Source organism: Schistocerca gregaria, chromosome 9, assembly GCF_023897955.1.
Source record: "Schistocerca gregaria isolate iqSchGreg1 chromosome 9, iqSchGreg1.2, whole genome shotgun sequence".
Taxonomy (NCBI): domain Eukaryota; kingdom Metazoa; phylum Arthropoda; class Insecta; order Orthoptera; family Acrididae; genus Schistocerca; species Schistocerca gregaria.
The window spans coordinates 148,772,209-148,780,328 of NC_064928.1; the positions used below are offsets into that span (position 1 = coordinate 148,772,209).

The 8,120-nt window shown below is 39.0% G+C and overlaps 2 non-coding genes across 2 annotated transcripts; both read left to right on the forward strand.

The window, feature by feature from the left end:
- The first annotated feature begins 2,390 nt into the window (after positions 1-2,390).
- Trnag-ccc (transfer RNA glycine (anticodon CCC)) lies at positions 2,391-2,461 on the forward strand. Its single transcript has one exon. It is a non-coding gene; the product is annotated as a tRNA-Gly (tRNA).
- A 26-nt stretch (positions 2,462-2,487) lies between these two features.
- Trnag-ccc (transfer RNA glycine (anticodon CCC)) lies at positions 2,488-2,558 on the forward strand. Its single transcript has one exon. It is a non-coding gene; the product is annotated as a tRNA-Gly (tRNA).
- The last annotated feature ends 5,562 nt before the right edge of the window (positions 2,559-8,120 follow it).

Below are 8,120 nucleotides of genomic sequence, written 5' to 3' on the forward strand. Positions count from 1 at the left end.
ACGACTTATCTTAGAAGCTAGATTAAGGAAGGGCAAACTTACGTTTCTACCATTTGAAGACAGAGAAAGCTTTTGACAATGTTGACTGGAATACTCTCTTTCAAATTCTGAAGGTAGCAGGGGTAAAGTACAGGGAGCGAAAGGCTATTTACAATTTGTACAGAAAACAGATGGCAGTTATAAGAGTCGAGGGACATGAAAGGGAAGCAGTGGTTGGGAAGGGAGTGAGACAGGATTGTAGTCTCTCCCGGATGTTATTCAATCTGTATATTGAGCAAGCAGTGAAGGAAACAAAAGAAAAATTCTGAGTAGGTATTAAAATCCATGGAGAAGAAATAAAAACTTTGAGGTTTGCCGATGAAATTGTAATTCTGTCAGACAGCAGAGGACTTGGAAGAGCAGTTGAACAGAATGGATAGGGTCTTGAAAGTAGGATATAAGATGAATATCAACAAAAGCAAAACAAGGATAATGGAATGTAGTCGAATTAAGACAGGTGATGCTGAGGGAATTAGATTAGGAAATGAGACACTTAAAGTAGTAAACGAGTTTTGTTATTTGGGGAGCAAAATAACTGATGATGGTCGAAGTAGAGAGGATATAAAATGTAGACTGGCAATGGCAAGGAAAGCGTTTCTGAAGAAGAAAAATTTGTTAACATTGAGTATAGATTTAAGTGTCAGGAAGTCGTTTCTGAAAGTATTTGTATGGAGTGTAGCCATGTATGGAAGTGAAACATGGACGATAAATAGTTTGGACAAGAAGAGAATAGAAGCTTTCGAAATGTGGTGCTACAAAAGAATGCTGAAGATTAGATGCGTAGATCACATAACTAATGAGGAGGTATTGAATAGGATTGGGGAGAAGAGAAGTTTGTGGCACAACTTGACCAGAAGAAGGAATCGGTTGGTAGGACATGTTTTGAGGCATCAAGGGACCACCAATTTAGTATTGGTGGGCAGCGTGGCGGGTAAAAATCGTAGAGGGAGACCAAGAGATGAATACACTAAGCAGATTCAGAAGGATGTAGGTTGCAGTAGGTACTGGGAGATGAAGAAGCTTGCACAGGATAGAGTGGCATGGAGAGCTGCGTCAAACCAGTCTCAGGACTGAAGACCATAATAACAACAACAATGTTGTGTCATCTGCATATAGCACAACCAAAAGTAAGTCATTTACATATGTCATGAACAGGACAGGTCCAAGAACAGGTTCCTATGGCACACTCTTTTTAACTGAAAGACAGTCTGACTTTTAATTACTATTTTTCAATATCTTTTTCCTGTCATTCAGGTTAGCCTGCATTCCGCACAGAGCATTCTCTCCTACTCCACAGAGCAAGAGTTTTATGACAATAATATTGTCGGAAACCATGTCAAATGTTTTCCATAAGTCCAACAGTGTTTCACAGATTATCTCTTTGTATTCAAAGGAATTGTATTGCTTTGCTGCCACGCTTTGGTAGTAGAACACACATTGTGAGGAGCAAAGCATAACATTCGATCCAAAATACTGGCTCACCTTTTTATTCATGCACTATTCTATTGTTGTTTGTACTGGATTAGAGGTGTAAGTGATAGATCGATAGTTATTTGGACACACTGCATCTCCTTTCTTATTTCCTGATTTGCCACAGATATTTTCAAGCATCCTTGATGATTGCATTCCTTTAAGATTTTATGAATTATTTTAGTCAACGGGATTACAGTTTTTTCCCTGTTGCATCTAATAACTTAACATAAAAGGCCATAGCAGTGCTCTTCTCTAGAACTGCTGAACTTGGCTACTGATTTATTGATCATGTTCTCTATTATACAAGCTAGTGAAAGCTGTCTGCAAGTGTACTGTTTATTATGAATTGTAGTGCTTCTATCTTAGTCACATCCACCATATACTGTGATCTGAGTGAGGACTGACAAAACGTCCCCCTTGGCTATTAAATATTATCAGTGAAAATTTTTCCATCACTGGGATTCGAGCCGGCTTCTCATATATTTCACATTGAAACTGTGTGCAGTAATGTTTGTTTCCCTTCCCTTTTTGCACATATAAGATTGTAATCGTTGACTTGCCGTAACTTACAGTACTATCTTCGTATAGAATGTAATTTCATAGGACCAAATAAAATAAATAAATAAATCCTTTTAAAAAATCGTAGGCGAAGCTGGTGCCTGCAACGAATCAATTAGTGGGAATGATCATTGACGGCTACTCAGTAACAGAAGAGATAAATTAGACTCTAGGTAGATATAGGCCGCCCTGCATAGAAACAAATTTGTCTCTAATTTGATTCACATAGAATTCAAAATAAATATCTCGTAAGTCGAAAGTTAAAGAAAACAATCAACTACGTTATGTATATACATTAAAGTTTGTTTCAACGACCATGGGCACTGCTGGTGTAGTGGTATCATGCAAGATTCCCATTCTTGCGACCCGGGTTCGATTCCCGGGCAGTGCATACATTTTTATTTACTTGTAGTGCAAGCACTGCTGGTGTAGTGGTATCATGCAAGATTCCCATTCTTGCGACCCGGGTTCGATTCCCGGGCAGTGCATATATTTTTATTTATTTTCTATTAAATTACTTGTAGTGCAATTTTAGTTACAACATGTTACAATAGTAATGATGTGGTGTTAATATACTTCTTCCTGTTAAGTTCCCACATGTTGCTAGCAATTCGATTTGTGTGTGCACTTCGCATCTCTACGCAAGCAAGTTGTGAATACAGTAAAACTAGATCAAAACGGAATCGCATGAGAATAAAATAATTTCTAAATTGTACAAGTTTCCGGATTACACAAAACTCAGTAGGCTACATAAAATTTGTCAGGTATGATGCACAAATGTATAAATTTCTAATTATGCTCTTATTTACGTACCTTCACACTGCATAGCGGACGTTCATTTACTGTATATTGTAAAACAGAACACTAGACTATTACACTAAATGATAAATAATACGGTGTTTCCGTATTATTACTCTAAATTCGTTTATTGTCATATTTATATACATATTATTGCTGTGTTTATTTGCTTTAGATTTCACTTTTTGCTGAATATCAAGGAGGGACTGTTGAAATCTCTGTTGTGTACACAAATTTTTGCACTATACAATGGTTCCAAGAGCTTGGCCGAATTTGTGTGAGCTGCATGTAAATTGCGTAACATCGAGTATGCATGTAATAACTTCTTGAGGCGTATTAATTTTTCTAGGGCCATCATTTTGTTCTGTTTCTTCCTTTGGTTCTTCCTGGTTATCTCTGTGTTGCGGCAGATTTCTACTAAATCTGTTACTGAAGTAAAAGTGGAGTGAGTTGGAGGATGTCATCGCTTCGAAAGTATTCATCTGCCCTATATGAACTATTTCGCATTTTAATTAATTCGCAATTGGTTGTACCGAATTGTCTTACGTCCAGTTGCTACACTTTCCTGCACGTTCTTAGACTCCCCACACAGTTCATTGCACAGGATGTTGCGCCTAACTTTGGAACTATTCAAGCATCCTACGTATTTCCAAGCTCTTTAGCGACTTTCAGAGCCGCACTATGCAACGTGTGTTCAGACAAAGGTAAGATTTCTGCTAGCGCACTTGCCAACAATTCCCACTTCGTCTAGTTAATTTCCACATTTCCGTTTTCTTTCTATTCATTTGCTCGTTCCCTTTCATTCGTCCCGTATCTTATCCTTGTTTCTTAAAGTCTCATAATTCTGTATTTCACTGCATTTGAAACGCAACATATTTCGCGTACAGAAAATTTGTTTCCTAATCGCCTCGATTACTTTAAGCTTTTTTTTAAGTGTTGGTTGCTGACACATGCCTCTTGTTCGATGTTACCTTAAGGCCAACACCTAAAGTGCTACTGCAACTGACAGAAAATAATGCAGGCAGTTTGACCTGGTTAGATAAAACTATTGTTTAACGGAACAAGACCCAACTTTTTCACTGTGCAGATGGCAGCAGAGTGTTCGGAGGGGCGCGACAATGTTCTAGTGTGGGCCCGTATGCGCGTCAATGATGACGGAAAACGAGAAACATGGACAAAGAAGGCGCGCAGAAGCTAATCATGTCCTTTTATGTGCCAACACTGCGCGTATCTTGTTCGTTGTTGCACAGAGCAGCGCAGTTGGGTGTCCACACCCGCAACGCCGAACTTCTCTTTGTTGGTTTTTCGTCGCTTAACAGTGTTGTCAGGGCTTTACAGTCTTCGCGTTAACAAGTGTATTCCTTGTGGAGTCGTGAATAAGTAATGTATACTGTAATACAGTAGCACTGTATAAGCTTTTTTCCGCATTATACAACGGATTATTAATTAAGTCTTAAAATTTGCATTCCGTTTCCGCCGTAGACACATTCCGTTTTGTGTAAAATGTTTGCATATAAATGTGTACTGAATGTGTCAGGACTAAAATGTTGGACGGTTTAGGCAGATTTCCGAATTATATACGTTCGCCTTGATCAAGTTTTACTGTATTTATTTTCGTTAATGAATACGTGCCAACGAAATCTTTTACTAAGAGAATTTCAGCTTTATTACTGTATATTTATATCTGTATATTGATTACTAGACTATATTGAGCTATAGTTTAGGATTTCTTCCCCTTCAATTCCTCTTTGCGAGCTGTTACATAGCTTAATCTTACGGTCACAGTATGTAGGGGACAGTTTTCTATCCAGTTGAATATTCGTTGATTTCTGAATTTTTTAAAAGTGTATTAATTACTTTTTACTTCACAGGTGGCAAGGGTCCTATCGACCATCTTTACGAGCCTCTTCTTTTCTGTTGAGTGATTTGCTTGTCCATTTGGCGTTGATGTTCATAGTAGCTGCGTTCTCCCTCGCTACCTAATCATATACATCTTCCTCTCGTGGCATCTACTGTCCTGCAAACTGCTGTACTATAGGGACGTTTGCTAATTTATCATTATTGCTCTATGGTCGGTCCAGTTTCATCTTCTTTTCTACAGCCCTTCGACGATGTTAACGGTGTATTTACAGCTCTCGTAATTCTTCCATTTCTCTTATCCTCCATTCGCTGTTATTTTCATCACGTACAAGTCCAAAAATTTTCCTTACTATTTTTGTTTCGATGCAGTTTTGCTTCATCTTTCTTTTTAAATATTAATGCTTCACATCCGTGTAATGCTGCCGGTACAAGCGAATTTTAAAATTAGCTTAAGCTATTGATAAAACTTAAAAATTGTTCTGTTCAATACTTGAAAACGGGCAACTGTCTTGGAAGTGAATAGTGAATCCATCGACTGCCAAATGTTCGTCATTTTAGATTTTCTTACTTATGACCATATATTCTGTCTTTACTTCATTAACAGGCAATCTTGTTTTCTCAGCGATTTTGTAGTAATTTTGTATCATTCTTATTCATTTTATTTTGGAACTGCTTATCAATGCTACATAATCTGCGTAGACAAATCTCTAAAGTTATGTTCATCCCCTGCAGTTGGTTCCCTTGTAGATTAGTTTTAGTGAATTATCTGTCTACTCTAAGACGAGGTGGAATGGCGTTCTGAATCCAGAACGCACTTTAAAATTCTGAGTTTCTCCCACAAGAGTCCTTATACGAAATAAAGTTTTGTCTATGCACATTTTAACCAACATGATTAACTTTGTGGGTATTTCAAATTCTTTCATTCTACACGATCCAGTTACATTAACGTGAACACCGGCTATATTTGAAGTCAACTATAGTAAACTATCACGACGGCAGGTCAGCACTTCCAGTGGAGGGCATATAAACGCATTTTAAGTGCAAAATGTTTCACAAAACACGTAACAGGGAAAGCAATGCAAGTAAGAATGGCTACCCATGAAACAGAACACATTACATCCTGTAGCTTAGAGACGGCAATGGCACTATTCAGAGCCAATATCTCGCCAATACTGACGTACGGCATAGAAATAATCGGACCACATCTCACAGTGAAAAATCTAATGACTTTAGAAAGAGTAAAGGCGTCCTATACAGAGTGTTACAAAAAGGTACGACCAAACTTTCAGGAAACATTCATCACACACAAAGAAAGAAAATATGTTATGTGGAGACGTGTCCGGAAACGTTTACTTTCCATGTTAGAGCTCATTTTCTTACTTCTCTTCAAATCACATTAATCATGGAATGGAAACACACAGCAACAGAACGTACCAGCGTGACTTCAAACACTTTGTTACAGGAAATGTTCAAAATGTCCTCCGTTAGCGAGGATACATGCTTCCACCCTCCGTCGCATGGAATCCCTGATGCGCTGATGCAGCTCTGGAGAATGGCGTATTGTATCACAGCTGTCCACAATACGGGCACGAAGAGTCTCAACATTTGGTACCGGGGTTGCGTAGACAAAAGCTTTAAAATGCCCCCATAAATGAAAGTCAAGAGGGTTGAGGTCAGGAGAGCTTAGAGGCCATGGAATTGGTCCGCCTCCCAATCCATCGGTCACCGAGTCTGTTGTTGAGAAGCGTACGAACACTTCGACTAAAATGTGCAGGCGCTCCATCGTGCATGAACCACATGTTGTGTCGTACTTGTAAAGGCACATGCTCTAGCAGCACAGGTAGAGCATCCCGTATGAAATCATGGCGGTGAATCGAGGAAGTACAGTACATACTGACGAAACTAAAATGAGCTCTAACATGGAAATTAAGCGTTTCCGGACACATGTCTACATAACATCTTTTCTTTATTTGTGTGTGAGGAATGTTTCCTGAAAGTCTGGACGTACCTTTTTGCAACACCCTGTATAAGAAAGCGATCTGAGTGTCCAAGGAGCCGAGTGACCACTACGGTCGCAGGTTCGAATCCTGCCTTGAGCATGGATGTGTGTGATGTCCTTAGTTAGGTTTAATTGGTTCTAAGTTCTAGGTCACTGATGACCTTAAAGTCGCATAGTGCTCAGAGCCATTTGAACCATTTTTTGAGTGTCCAAAACAACACAGTCCAGACTCGTATACCTGCTGACGACGGTATCCTTCCTCATTGAAGACAAACCAACCTAACTAACCTAAGGACAACACAAACATCCATGCCCGAGGCAGGATTCGAACCTGCGGCCAGCTAGGGGACTGATGACCTCAGATGTTAAGTCCTATAGTGCTTAGAGCCATTTGAACCACAGTATATAAAATATCTATTTTAGTGTACTATTGTAATCGTCCTTTGAACCTGTGTGGCTATTTAGCTGAAATAATCGTGCTATTAACGCAAAACGAATATGATCATTTGCTTTTGGGCAAAGGGTGGAAGCATTTCAGGGTGTATACGACCCGGGACATCCGGGAGATACGGGAAAAACCCGGGAATTTTTTCGTCTGGGAGAAAACAGGGAAAAACCCGGGAATTCTTTAGAATTCCGGAAACTTTTCCTTGTCTTAGTTACCATTAAAATTTTTTGTGATTTTCACAGGTAAGAACCAATACTCTAACGAAGGATATTACTGTATCCCGCTTCTGCAGAATAATGCTACAACAAAAAAACATGAATGAATGTGCTCAAGCTTTTCAAGATATGTAAATTGTCTGTCTGAGATTTTAGGCTGAAGATTGTAGCGTGATGCAGAGTGGCTGGCTCATTCTTTTTATCCCAGTGATCAGCCAGTCACGGGTATCTGCTGTATTATTTTAATTCTTTCCATTGCTTCTTCTCTTTTTTTGTAATTTTTGGGTCTGGCAACTGTGTGTGTGTGTGTGTGTGTGTGTGTGTGTGTGTGTGTGTGTGTGTGTGTGTGTGTGTGGGTGGGTGGGTGGGTGGGTGTGTTTAAGGAAATCTTTATATTTTGATTTGCAGTTGACTAATAATTTTTCGATATTTCTTTACACTCATCCCATAAAATTTTAGTACTAACTTTACTGTTGTGAGCTCACACCATCATCATCATCATCATCATCATCATCATCACCATCATCATCTTTGCCATTGTGCAGACTCTCTGATTTTGTAAGGCAATTAAAAATAGATACTTGCAGTTTGTGGCATCATGTAAAGTACCTCAGAAAGTTTGTACAACAAATTAACACACTTCTACATCGGCTCCTTCTATAACGTGTAAAATATCTAGACGATATTCGATCTGAACCCAGGTGTGCATAAGCACCCTTAGGATGATGGA